The 13,591-nt window shown below is 43.3% G+C and overlaps 1 non-coding gene across 1 annotated transcript; it reads right to left on the reverse strand.

Moving 5' to 3' along the window:
- Nucleotides 1-899: 899 nt before the first annotated feature.
- Nucleotides 900-1,006, reverse strand: LOC141709379 (small nucleolar RNA R71). Its single transcript, XR_012569959.1, has one exon. It is a non-coding gene; the product is annotated as a small nucleolar RNA R71 (small nucleolar RNA).
- Between the last annotated feature and the right edge of the window lie 12,585 nt (nt 1,007-13,591).

Genomic DNA, 13,591 nt, shown 5'->3' on the forward strand with positions numbered 1-13,591 from the left:
ATAAATTGAAGTGTTAGTTAAGTGGTTAATTGAGTAGTTAATTATAGTTAATATTTAATCAACAATTTTAAGTGTTATTATCTTAACATTGAGAAGTAATCATACATTGGTGAGTGAGTTTAATTAGACAATAATTTAGTCTGAGTCTCTGAGGGAACGAACTAGAAAGTATTCTATATTACTTGCGAACGCGTATACTTGCGTGAATATTAGTACGTGTTTTCGCCCTAACAAGTTTTTGGCGCCGCTGCCGGGGACTCGGCGTATTTGTTTAGTTTATGTACTTACCATCATTGGTCATTAGGACTCAGTGATTAGGACGTAGTAGTTACTTACTCTTTTCGGTTGTGTTTCAGGTACTTTAGCAAGCGTTTATGCAAACTCGTTCTCGTGCTCGCAAGAGGACTTTAGATACAGCTGAGGAGACAGACGAAGTTCTTGATATTCCGGAGAAGTTAGATTTTGAGGATTCGGATTCAGGAACTGAGCAGAAAGAACCAGTAAACATGGGATATCGTATTGTTCAAGCTGATCCAGCTCTTATGGATTTTTCTCGGCCTAAAATTGATGACATTCAGTCAAGCATCCTTCATCCGGCTATTCAAGCTAACACCTTTGAAATCAAGTCGGGCACTATTCAGATGGTGCAGAATTCTGTTTCTTTTGGAGGAGCGGCAACTGAAGACCCCAACATGCACATAAGGAATTTTGTCGAGATCTGCAGCACTTTTAAGTATAATGGCGTGACTGATGAGGCTATCAAGTTGAGGCTTTTCCCATTCTCACTGAGGGATAAGGCTAAAGACTGGTTACATTCTGAACCAGCTGGGTCCATCACTACGTGGCAAGATCTTGCGCAAAAGTTTCTGGTGAAGTTTTATCTAATGGCAAAGACTGCTGCTATGAGGAGTGTTCTTACTCAGTTTGCGCAGCAACCTACAGAATCTATGTGCGAGGCTTGGGAACGCTACAAGGAAATGTTGAGAAAATGTCCACATCATGGAATGCCGGATTGGATGGTGATCACTGGTTTTTATAATGGTTTGGGGGCCCAATCTCGGCCCATGCTCGATGCAGCAGCTGGAGGAGCCTTATGGGCTAAAAGCTATACTGAGGCGTATAATCTTATAGAGACGATGGCTGCAAATGAGCATCAAAACCCAACTCAGAGGATGACATCAGGCAAGGTCACAGGTATTCTGGAAGTTGATGCAGCCACCGCTATTGCAGCCCAGCTCCAAGCGCTATCAATGAAGGTTGATTCTTTGGCTACGTATGGAGTTAATCAAATAGCTATGGTTTGTGAGCTTTGTGCAGGTTCTCATGCTACGGATCAGTGTTCTCTTGTCAATGAATATGTTCAGTATGTGAATAATTATCAGCGACAACAGCAGCCTGTGCCAGCGACCTATCATCCTAATAACAGAAATTATCCAAATTTCAGCTGGGGGAATAATCAGAATGCTATTCAGCCACCATATCAGCAAGGAGTGAGTAAACAGTTTAACCCACCTGGATTCCAGCAACCACAGCAGTATGCTACAAGGCAATCATATCCTCAACAGGGAAGTGCAGCTGCACCTACTAGTGCTGATTTTGAGGAACTTAAGTTGTTGTGCAAGAGTCAGGCGGTTTCTATCAAGACCTTGGAAAATCAAATCGGTCAATTAGCCAATGCAGTGCTCAATCGTCAACCTGGCACTCTTCCCAGTGACACGGAAGTACCAGGTAGGAAGGAAGCTAAAGAGCAAGTCAAGGCTATTATCTTAAGGTCTGGAAAAGTAGCTGAGGCTGAAAAGGCAAAAGAAGTAGAAGCTGAAATTAGAGAAGAAGAATCTAAGCAAAAGGAGAAAGCGGTGGAACCAAGGAAGACTACTGTTGAACACACTCTGCCTGAGGCTAATACAAGGGAGAAACAGCTCTATCCTCCACCACCTTTTCCTAAGAGATTGCAGTAACAAAAGCTGGATAGACATTTCGGGAAGTTTCTGGAGGTGTTCAAGAAACTTCACATCAATATACCTTTCGCTGAGGCTCTGGAACAAATGCCTAGTTATGCGAAGTTTATGAAGACTATTCTTTCAAGGAAGGTGAAACTGGATGACCTTGAAACTGTTGCTCTCACGGAAGAATGCAGCGCTGTTCTGCAGCAAAAGTTATCACCAAAACTGAAAGATCCAGGAAGCTTCACCATTCCTTGCACCATTGGCAATCTAACTTTTGACAAGTGCCTTTGTGATTTGGGAGCAAGCATTAATCTGATGCCGTTGTCGATTTTTAAAAAGCTGGATCTGCCTGATCCAAAACCCACATACATGTCGCTATAATTGGCGGACCGTTCCATTACTTACCCAAGGGGCATAGTTGAGGATGTGCTCGTCAAGGTGGATAAGCTCTTCTTTCCAGCAGATTTTGTTATTCTGGATTTTGAGGAAGATAAGAAGATTCCCATAATCTTGGGAAGGCCTTTCTTGGCTACTGGTCGTACCTTGATAGATGTGCAAAAAGGTGAACTTATTATGCGGGTCCAAGATCAGGATGTGACCTTCAATGTATTCAAGGCAATGAAATTCCCTACAGAAGATGAGGAGTGCTTAAAAGTGGATGTGATTGATACTGCGGTTACTTCGGAACTCGATCACATGCTAATGTCTGATGCATTGGAAAAGGCCTTATTGGGGGATTTTGACAGTGATGATGAAGATAGCAACGAGCAATTACAATATCTGAACGCTTCTCCATGGAAGCGAAAGCTGGACATACCATTTGAATCTCTTGGTACTTCTGACCTTAAGAATGCTGAAGAGAAGCTCAAACCATCAATAGAGGAAGCACCTACCTTGGAGCTCAAACCATTACCTGAACACTTGAGGTATGCTTTTTTAGGTGATTCATCTATGTTACCTGTTATTATTTCATCTGACCTTTCAGGTAGTGAGGAAGACAAGCTCTTAAGGATTTTGAGAGAATTCAAATCGGCTATAGGATGGACCATAGCAGACATCAAGGGGATAAGTCCTTCATATTATATGCATAAAATTCGGCTAGAGGAAGGTAGTAAGCCAACTGTGGAACAGCAGCGAAGACTGAATCCCATCATGAAGGAGGTGGTGAAGAAAGAAATTCTGAAATGGCTAGATGCAGGCATCATTTATCCTATTTTTGACAGCTCGTGGGTGAGCCCCGTACAATGTGTACCTAAGAAGGGAGGTATCACTGTGGTCGCAAATGAAAAGAATGAGCTCATCCCTACTCGAACAGTTACAGGATGGAGAGTGTGCATGGATTATAGAAAATTGAACAAAGCCACAAGGAAGGATCACTTCCCCCTTCCATTTATTGATCAAATGCTTGACAGATTAGCGGGTCATGAGTATTTTTGTCTTCTGGATGGTTATTCCGGGTATAATCAGATTTGTATTGCACCAGAGGATCAGGAAAAGACTACCTTCACTTGTCCATTTGGCACATTTGCTTTTCGCAGAGTTTCGTTTGGGTTATGTGGCGCCCCGGCCACTTTTCAGAGATGTATGATGGCTATATTCTCTGACATGATTGGAAATAACGTCGAAGTGTTCATGGATGACTTCTCCGTCTTTGGACACTCATATGATGAATGTTTGAATAATCTGCGCGCCGTACTCAAAAGATGCGTGGAAACTAATTTGGTGCTTAATTGGGAGAAATGTCATTTTATGGTGCGTGAAGGCATTATCCTTGGGCATAAGGTCTCTAGCAAGGGTCTGGAGGTGGACAAGGCCAAGGTGGGAGTCATTGAAAATCTTCCCCCACCTAATTCTGTGAAAGGAATCCGTAGTTTTCTTGGTCATGCGGGTTTTTATCGGCGATTCATCAAGGACTTTTCAAAGATATCTAAGCCGTTGTGCAATTTACTTGAGAAAGATGTGCCGTTCAAATTTGATGATGAATGTTTGGCAGCATTCGAGACTCTCAAGAAGAGTTTGATCACTGCACCAGTTATTACAGCACCAGATTGGACAGAACCGTTTGAGATGATGTGTGATGCGAGTGATTATGCGGTAGGTGCAGTTCTGGGACAGCGCAAGAAAAATCTCTTCCATGTGGTCTACTATGCGAGTAAGACTTTAAATGGTGCCCAATTGAACTACACCACTACTGAGAAGGAGCTTTTGGCTATAGTCTTTGGCTTTGAGAAATTTCGATCTTATCTGCTTGGTACGAAAGTAAGAGTATTCACTGATCATGCAGCTATTCGCTATCTGGTTTCTAAGAAGGATTCGAAGCCGAGACTCATTCGTTGGGTGCTTTTACTTCAGGAATTTGAGTTAGAGATCAAAGATAGAAAAGGTACTGAGAATCAAGTAGCTGACCATCTCTCTAGGTTGGAGAATCCCGATTATACTTCACAAGATAGGACGTTAATCAATGAATCTTTTTCGGATGAGCAGTTGTTTGCAATTCAGGAGGAAGAACCATGGTTTGCAGATATTGTAAACTATCTTGTCAGCAATATAATGCCTCTTAATTTGACATCCGCTCAAAAGAAGAAGTTTTTGCATGAGGTGAAGTGGTATATGTGGGATGAACCATATTTGTTTAGACAGGTAGCTGACCAGATCATCAGGAGATGTATCCCGTTCTGTGAGACGGAAGGGATATTACGAGACTGCCATTCCACGGTTTATGGTGGACACTATGGAGGTGAGAAGACGACAGCTCGTATTCTGCAAGCAGATTTTTTCTGGCCTACTTTGTTCAAGGATGCTCATCAGTTTGTTTTAAGGTGTGATCGTTGCCAAAGAGTGGGAAATTTGTCAAGGAAGGATGAGATGCCATTAAATGTGATGCTTGAAGTCGAGGTCTTTGATGTGTGGGGAATCGATTTTATGGGGCCTTTTATCGCGTCTTGCAATAATCAGTACATCTTGCTGGCAGTCGATTATGTCTCAAAATGGGTCGAAGTTAAAGCTTTACCAACAAATGATGCAAAGGTAGTGCTAAATTTTCTTCATAAGCAAATTTTCACAAGGTTTGGAACACCTCGGGTAATCATAAGTGATGAAGGATCGCATTTTTGCAACCGTAAGTTCACTTCTATGATGCAGCGTTATAATGTGAATCATCGAGTAGCTACTGCCTATCATCCACAAACAAATGGTCAAGCGGAAGTGTCTAACAGAGAGATAAAGCGCATTCTAGAGAAGGTTGTTTGTCCGTCAAGGAAGGATTGGTCTTTAAAGCTCGATGAAGCTGTTTGGGCTTACAGAACAGCATACAAAACTCCACTTGGGATGTCACCGTTTCAGTTGGTGTACGGTAAGGGATGTCATCTGCCAGCGGAGCTTGAGCATAAGGCCTACTAGGCATTGAAGAAATTGAACCTGAATTTAGATGCAGCTGGTAAGAAAAGAATGCTTCAGCTTAATGAACTTGATGAATTTCGACTTCAAGCGTACGAGAATAACAAAATGTATAAGGAAAAGGTGAAGAGGTGGCAAGATAGGAAGCTACATCCTAAGTTATTTGTGCCAGGGCAACAAGTTCTTTTATTCAACTCTCGGCTCCGACTTTTTCCTGGGAAGTTGAAATCAAGGTGGTCTGGACCTTTTATTGTCAAAACTGTGTTTCCACATGGAGTGGTGGAAATTTTTGAGAATGATTCGGACCAAGCATTCAAGGTTAACGGTCAGCGGTTGAAGCACTACTATGGGGACATGGCAAACCGAGAGGTGGTTAGTGCCATTTTGTTGACTACTTGAGAAAGGTACGGAACGTCAAGCTAATGACGAAAAAGAAGCGTTGCGTGGGAGGCAACCCATGAATTGTTGTTACAGGAACCCTTAGAAGTTAATAACCTATCCAAAAACACAAAAAAATCAGAAAACAGGGGCTGAAAAAAAAAATTCCAGAGACCCTCTGCGCGCCCGCGCAGCTATGCTGAGCGGCCGCGCAGCTTGCTGCGCGCCCGCGCAGAAATGCTGAGCGGCCGCGCAGGGGTCGAGTTCCAGAAAAATTTTTACAGTTCAGAAAAAAAAAAAACAAACAAAAACACAAAAACAGTTTTAGCCCATAAACCCACGAATTGTTCCCACTACCCCATCATTTTAGCCCTTAATTCCCAAACCCTAATCTAATCCACACCCTATATATACATACACCTATCCTACATATCTCCCACAAAACTTCCTACACTTAAACCCTCTCACAAACATCAAAAATCAGTTCTTACACACTTTTATTCACGAATCAATGGCACCCAAGAGAGCACGCACTATTGACAGCAGCAGCACAGTTCCTACTGCTGATTAATCGAGGGGTACTGCTGCAAGGCCTCGGTTAACTGACAGAGCTGCGGAGGAGGAGTACACTAGGCTGTTGGGGAAGCCGATTCTGAAGGAGAGGGGGTTTTTACCATCAGGGAGGGATGGTGAGTTGTTACCCATGATTGCAGAGAAGGGGTGGATAGCTTTTTGTGAGTCACCCGAAGCAGTACCGATGAGCGTTGTTCGCGAGTTCTACGCGAACGCGAAGGCTAAAAAGAATGGGTTTTCTGTAGTTCGTGGGCTGACGGTTGATTATCATCCTGCGGCGATTCGCCGTGTGATTGGACAGCGAGAGAGGAAGCCCGAGGAGGAGAACTGGAATGAAAAGACTGCTGAGGATTTTGACTTGGATTTGATTTGTGCGACTCTCTGTCGACTGGGCACAGTTTGGAACCGCAGTCCAGCCAATAATGAGTATCGTCACTTTCCGGCGATCGCCATGAACAGGTATGCCCGTGCATGGAATGCATTTATATGTGCTAATATTTTGCCTTCTTCACATGCACACGAGGTCACAGTTGAGAGAGCACAGCTGTTGTGGGGAATTCTGAATGAGGAATACTATGTGGACCTTGGTGAGTTTATCTACCAAGGAATTCTGAAGTTTTTGAGGGGAGCAAAGCATATGAACATCCCTTATGCATCCACGGTTACGAAGCTATGCCGAGCAGTGGGAGTGAACTGGCCGGCTCATGAGCAGTTGCAGTTGCCAGCAGCTCCGATAGATTCTGGCACTCTGAATGGAATGCAGGAGTGGACCGGTGGTGAGCCTGAGGAGCATGGGCTGGGTTATCGTCTTCCAGGAGGGCGTCCAGCACGAGGTGCTACTATGGCTAGGCCAGGGCGTGGTGAGGCTGGTTCGTCGAGAGCTCAGGAGGGTGCTGAGATGGGTGATGCCCAGTATAGGAGGCTTTCACGGCGGATGGATGCCATGTATGAGACGCAGAGCAGGTTTGCTCAGGAGCTCACCCTTGCGTTAGGGACTGCTTTTCGAGGCCTTGGAGCTGATATCCAGTGGCCAGTTTTTGGTGAGGACTCTGCATACCCACCGCCTGATACTCCACCCGCTGAGGGTGATGATGATGATGACTCCGAGTAGGTATACCCTGTGTTCCTTTCTACTACTTTCACTGAGGACAGTGAAGATTTTTAGTTTGGGGGTGGTAGTTAAGGAATATTGTGTGTGTGTCATTTAGTTGCATATTCATGATAGTTTAGTTCATATAGTTGCATAATTTATGCCATTTAGTTTTTTTTTATGAATGTCATATAGCTCATGCATTTACCATGATCCCTTTTGCAATAAGTTATCGACTGAATTGTGATATTGATGCAAGTGTAGTGATAGCATTAAAGTGATATTAAGTTGTGTAGGTTGATATGCATGCTAGAAACAATTGTAAGTCCACTAAGTCTTAAAGAGTGCGTAAGGGCTAGATTGTTGTTATGATTTGGTTGTTTTCAAGGTCAATCTACTTATTATGCTTAGAATTCGATTATAGGTTCTTAGTGATAAAGACATGAAAAAAAAGAAAAAAAATTTTGGAGAAAAAAGTATGGAAGTTGTTGCTAGTTGTGGCTAGGCGTCAAATGGCTAGTAGCCGGCTCGCATATGTTGCGAGTAGTCTAGGGTTGAGCAAGATGGAGCGAAACGCACTTGCTCAGAAGTTATAAAAAAAAAATATTTTTTTGCATAATTGATCAAGAGTGGGCTCTTTGGTATTCGAGTTATTAAGTTCTTAGGGGACTTTGTGCCTAGTGACCTAAGGCTTTTAGAGTCTGGGATCCGCTAACCTAACGCTCGTTACATAGATACCATTGTATAAGTCTTTTGTGGACCTCACTCATTGCACGGTCAAATAAGCATTTGAGTTGTAAATAAAAAGCACGATTCCGTAGTAAGCTCCAGAGTTCTTGTAGTGTTGTATATCACTTTGTGCCTAGAATTTTTATTCTTTGTATAATCGTAGGATTGCCTTGAGGATAGTCTAGTCATAGTAATTGGTCTAGTTCCGAAGCATATCTGTTAAGCATTTGCACACACCACGTTTCTGGCTGTATGTCCGGTTGCATGAGTTTATTGATCTTTAGTTGTCTAACTGCATTCGTTGAGATGTGACAATTTGGTTGGTTAATTGTAGTAAGGGGGATCGTTGTATTTTCATATAGATTGCATTCATGCATATTTTTATTTATTTTTGAGTCTGTGACGCTTGAGGACAAGCATCGATTTAAGTTTGGGGGTGTGATAAGTGGCATTTTATACCACTTAGAACGTCTTAAAATGGCTTAAATTGGTGTCTTGAAATCAAGTATTTTGTGTATTTGATGCGTTTTTCTAGTGTTTATGCATTTCAGGGTATTAGTTGCATTTCGGGGGAGGAATCATCAAGAATAAGCCTTGGCATGTGTTCACCATTGCGAGAGGAAAGGAATGGGCAGATTACGGCGAAGAAACGGAGCAAACCTGGATTTTTTCCAGTAGAGGCCTGCGCGCCCGCGCAACAATGCTGAGCGGCCGCGCAGCAACCTGCGCGCCCGCGTAGCTATGCTGAGCGGCCGCGCAGGGTCGGGGGAAAAGATAAATTATTTTAGACTTCTACTTCTGTTTGGCTTCCAACTTCTATGTAATCTGAGTTTTATGGGACTATTATATAGGTAGATTTGAGACGTTTTCACGGAGAGTATTAAAGGGATTATGTTTTAGATTGTGTTTTACGCAAGAAGCGAAGGAGATAAGGAAGAAGACCGATTTAGCACACCACAACGAAGAGGAAGCATATATTCTTGTGATTCTTGTTTCGTTGTAACGTTGGATGCTAGTTTTCTTGCTTTGACTTATTTACTCTTGTGACGTACTTTGTTTTAATATAATTAGTTTAGTTATTATTTTCTTGTGTTTGTTTGTCATGATTTCATATGAACCCATGATGGCGATAAGTTCTATTATGGGCTAATCGTGATCATGGGGTTGCAACGGATTTATTATGGAATTCTTTAGTTAATTGTTTAATACTTTAGTGTGTGATGATTGCATGATATCTGGTATTGGTTGTGCGTATTCGTCTTATGTGCGTCGCGAACATATAAGATAGGGTGTTAATCTCTTGTGAAGCGACGGTGGATCTTGAGATTTAGAACTTGCCATGCTAGCATAGGTTCATGTACGTTGAGCATGATTAGTGGGTAACTCTAACAGTTTTATTTGCCCTATGTAATCAAAACGGATAACTTGTGCTTAAATCGTTGTGTTGTCAATTTCTGTAGACATATAGGAACTCAACATAATTGATGACTATTCAACTTCTATCTTAATTGTGGATGCTTGGTAGAATGGTATTAGTACAATGAAAGTTGGCTTTTATCAGTTTCGTGTTATTCGATTAATATCATCACTGTCACATGCTAAAGGTAATAACAATGGCTATAGAAGGAAGTAATAATGAAGTTGTGATCTCATGAGTGTTTTATTATTGATAAATTGAAGTGTTAGTTAAGTGGTTAATTGAGTAGTTAATTATAGTTAATATTTAATCAACAATTTTAAGTGTTATTATCTTAACATTGAGAAGTAATCATACATTGGTGAGTGAGTTTAATTAGACAATAATTTAGTCTGAGTCTCTGAGGGAATGAACTAGAAAGTATTCTATATTACTTGCGAACGCGTATACTTGCGTGAATATTAGTGCGTGTTTTCGCCCTAACAGGTCCAAGCGAATATATCAGAGTACCCTTGGAGTAGTGACACCAAGTCTTTTCTGAAATTAGCCTCGAGCCCGGATCCTATCTTTATCTTTTTTGAAGGATCGCTCGTGCTGATCAGAATTGTTTCTGTTTCAACAGCGGCCTCTATCTTGGATTGATCCGTATCTGATACCATCTTTTGGATCCGAGCCTCTGTGTTCTTTTTCATATAAATCTGAGCCTGGGCTGTCATCTCTTTATTGTCTCTTTCTTCAGTTATTTCTGGGTTGGTTGCTTGCACAGTAGGGTTGGTTTGGCCAATGCCTAGGCCCAATTCAATCCCCTTTATGACTTGGTTGCTTTTTTGCTCTTCTGAGCCTTGTTTGGTCGCTTTTGGATCTGAGAGGGTCTCTATGACCTGAACTTCTTTTCTCCCATCATCCCTTGATTGTTTGCGATGTTTCTTAATACTTTGCTGTTTCCGGAGCACGACAGCCTTTCTCTTGTTGTCTTGATGGGTCTCAGCCATTACCAGAGCCTGACTATAACATCTTTCAGCTACCTCATAGTCTCCCTTGATTTCTCCTACCCCGGTTGGGGTTGGGAACTTGATTTTCAAATGTGATATGGAGGTGATTGCTTGGATCCTGGTCAAGGCTGAGCGCCCAATTATGCCGTTGTAAGATGAGGGAGTATTGATCACGTAGAACTTAATCACATGGGTAACTTGGTTTGGGGCCGATCCAAACATTACTGGCAAGTACAAAGTTCCTTGGATCGGGACCAAGTTGTTCCCGAACCCATACAGAGGGTCCTCTTGGCATTCATTGGAGCGTACGCTCCCAAGCTTCATCCTGTCCACAGTATGCTTGAAGAGTATGTTTACTGAGGATCCATTATCGATCAACATCCTTCTTACTTCGTTGTCAGAGATATCAAGTGTTACAACCAAGGCTTCATTGTGATTCGGGTTGACTCCTTCATAATCCTTGCTGCTGAATGAGATCATCATCTCCGGGTAGGATTGGATTGAGAATACCTCATCCCCTGAGCCCGGGCTCCTAGGGGGAGAGTGCGAGCCTCCCAGGACCACATTTACCACATTCTTACCTTTTCTTGGCCTTTCCTCTCTCTGATTTTTCTCCCTTGAGATATATTGATTGAGGTTGCCTTTCTTGACTTGATCTTCAATGAAGTATTTTAGAGAGAGACAATTCTCAGTCTTGTGTCCATGGGTTTCATGATAGTCGCACTGCCTGTTGTAAGGCCTGCTCTCTGGGGGAGTCTGCATTGGCTTTGGAGGATAGTAGAATGGCTTTCCCTTGATCTCCTTCAGTATCTCTTCCCGGGTCCTGTTTAGTTGTGTCCACTCTGGCTCTTGCCTAGGCTCCCTTTGCTGCCTAGGGGGACCGGGATCACTTTTGGATTCTGTTTTAGGACCCAATCTTTGGAATATTGGGGTGTTTTGTACAACATTTGTTTGCTGGGTTTGGTTGCTTTGTTTGAACTTTTTCTCCTGATGGTAACCCCCTTTCGGTCGGTCATCAGAAGATTTGTTCCTGTTCCCTCCATTCCGAGTCATTCTCATTGCCTGGAGAACATCCGTTTGAGGGTCGAAGCGAAGAATCTGGATTTCGTCAAGTCATTGTAATAGTATATCTGGGCTATCTGTTCGAAATAGTTGAGGTGCTCTTCCGGATCCCCCAGCCCATCGAAAGAATCGAAGTTGTAGTGTTTGAGATTTTTCTGTCGGGGGATGGCTTCTAGGGAGTGGCTGAAGGGCGTGAGGGTTTCCCCAACTTCCACCCCGGATTCTTTCTCCATTTTTCTCTGGAGCTCGTAAATCATTTCCTTGAGGTCTCTCTGACCCTCCTCTTCGTCATCGGAAATGAGTTCGGGGGTAGGGTCCCTCCGTGCTCTTTTTCCTTTTGTTTTAGCTAGGAGTCTCTCCTCCTCCATCTGCATTCTTTTCTGAATTTTTTGCTCCAGCTTTTCCTCCTCCTCTTTTCTTATCTTTTCTCTGATTTCTTCTAGCTTTTTCTTTCTGGTTGTTTCTGTCTCCTTCTTGCTAGGCTCCTTTTGATTCTTTTTTGCCTTAGCCCCAATTCGGTCGAAGACAGATCTCCTGGATTGCTGAGAGTCCCCGGACTCTTCTTTCTCATCATCTTGCTCAAATTCCATCTGAGCCCGGGCTTGTTTATCTCTGTAGAGCCTGATTGCTTCAGCAAGTTCATGGCTTGTTAAGTTAGCCATATGCTGCTCTGCCACTGGAACATTTGTGTACTTGTACTGATTTAGCTCTATGACATTTCTAGCATCCCTGATTGGAGTATGCTGTGTCAGTGGTTGCTCCTGGAAGGTTTCCCTGTCTCCCCCAGGTTCTTGAACTTGAGAGGGGTCTTGATCTTGAATGTGGGTACTGGCGGAGGGCCTACCAGCTGTACTTTTTCCTGCTCTTGCCATTACCACAATTGTACAAACAACTAACCAAGATTTGAGGCTACAAATGTGGATCTGAGGTTGCTTTTTTGAATATTACAAAAATTGTCCAGAAGAACAGCAAGCAAACTTTCTGGGTTTTGCTAAAAATAATACCAAACAAGAACAGCAGGCTCTTGAACACAAAAGAAAATACGCAAGCTAAAACAGTTCTGGGTTTTAAACCACCAAGACTATTAAACCCCAAGCTTCGAGATTACCAAGACTATCAAACCTTAAACAACTAAAACTTAACTAACAAGAGCGGGCTCACACAAACACGGCCTAAAGCAAGAAGCTCATACAAACGTGTTCAAAATGAAAACTCATATTCAAGAAAGGGTTTGGTTGTCTATGTTCTTACAGGTTTGAAAGTGGACTCTCTCAAGAGTTTGCTGATGAAGATGAATCCAGGGGCACCGAGACCCAAGGATGGAGCCCCCTCCTTCTAGCGCCAAATGATAACTCCGGTGAGCGGGCGGCTCCGTCCGTCGGCGTTCCTGGACCTTCTGTGCGTGAGAGAGGTGTAGCTGCTGGTTGGGCGCCTGCAAAACAACACCGGAAGGGGGGTTTGGCTCCCACGGCGCCTCCGTGTGAGAATGAGAACAGGCTTTGGAGAAGATGAGGGTATATATGTTTATGTAATGTAGAGGCTGCTGTGTATGTGTGTTTATATGTGATGGCTGCTGTATGTTTTTGAGTGTATGTGAGTGTATGAGTACAAGAGAAATTATTTTCCAACCCCTAAACCCTTCAGCCTTGGGGGTATATATAGCCCCAAGGTAGGGTTTAGGGGTAGTTACCTCTAAATCTGGGCCGTTGGATCTTGGGACCAGAGGACGCCTGGCTTGGGTGGATTGCTTACATGTGTCCAGGGGAGGACCACCTCCAGAGTGTCCTAACGGCCCCTGACACGCGCCGTGCTTTTCTGGTGTGCTGGTTGTTGATAGCTGTCATAGTCATGTGCCCACGTATCTTTGTTTGGCGGGTTATGGGATGTGCATGTGCTTGCTGTGACCTCCCTCACTGTGGTTTTGGCCCTGATCCGGATCCGGGTATGCAGGCGGATCCGGATCCGGGAAGTAGGATAGGCCCGGGCCTGGGCTCCTATGCTTGATTGG

Source organism: Apium graveolens, chromosome 2 (genome assembly GCF_009905375.1).
Source record: "Apium graveolens cultivar Ventura chromosome 2, ASM990537v1, whole genome shotgun sequence".
Lineage (NCBI taxonomy): Eukaryota > Viridiplantae > Streptophyta > Magnoliopsida > Apiales > Apiaceae > Apium > Apium graveolens.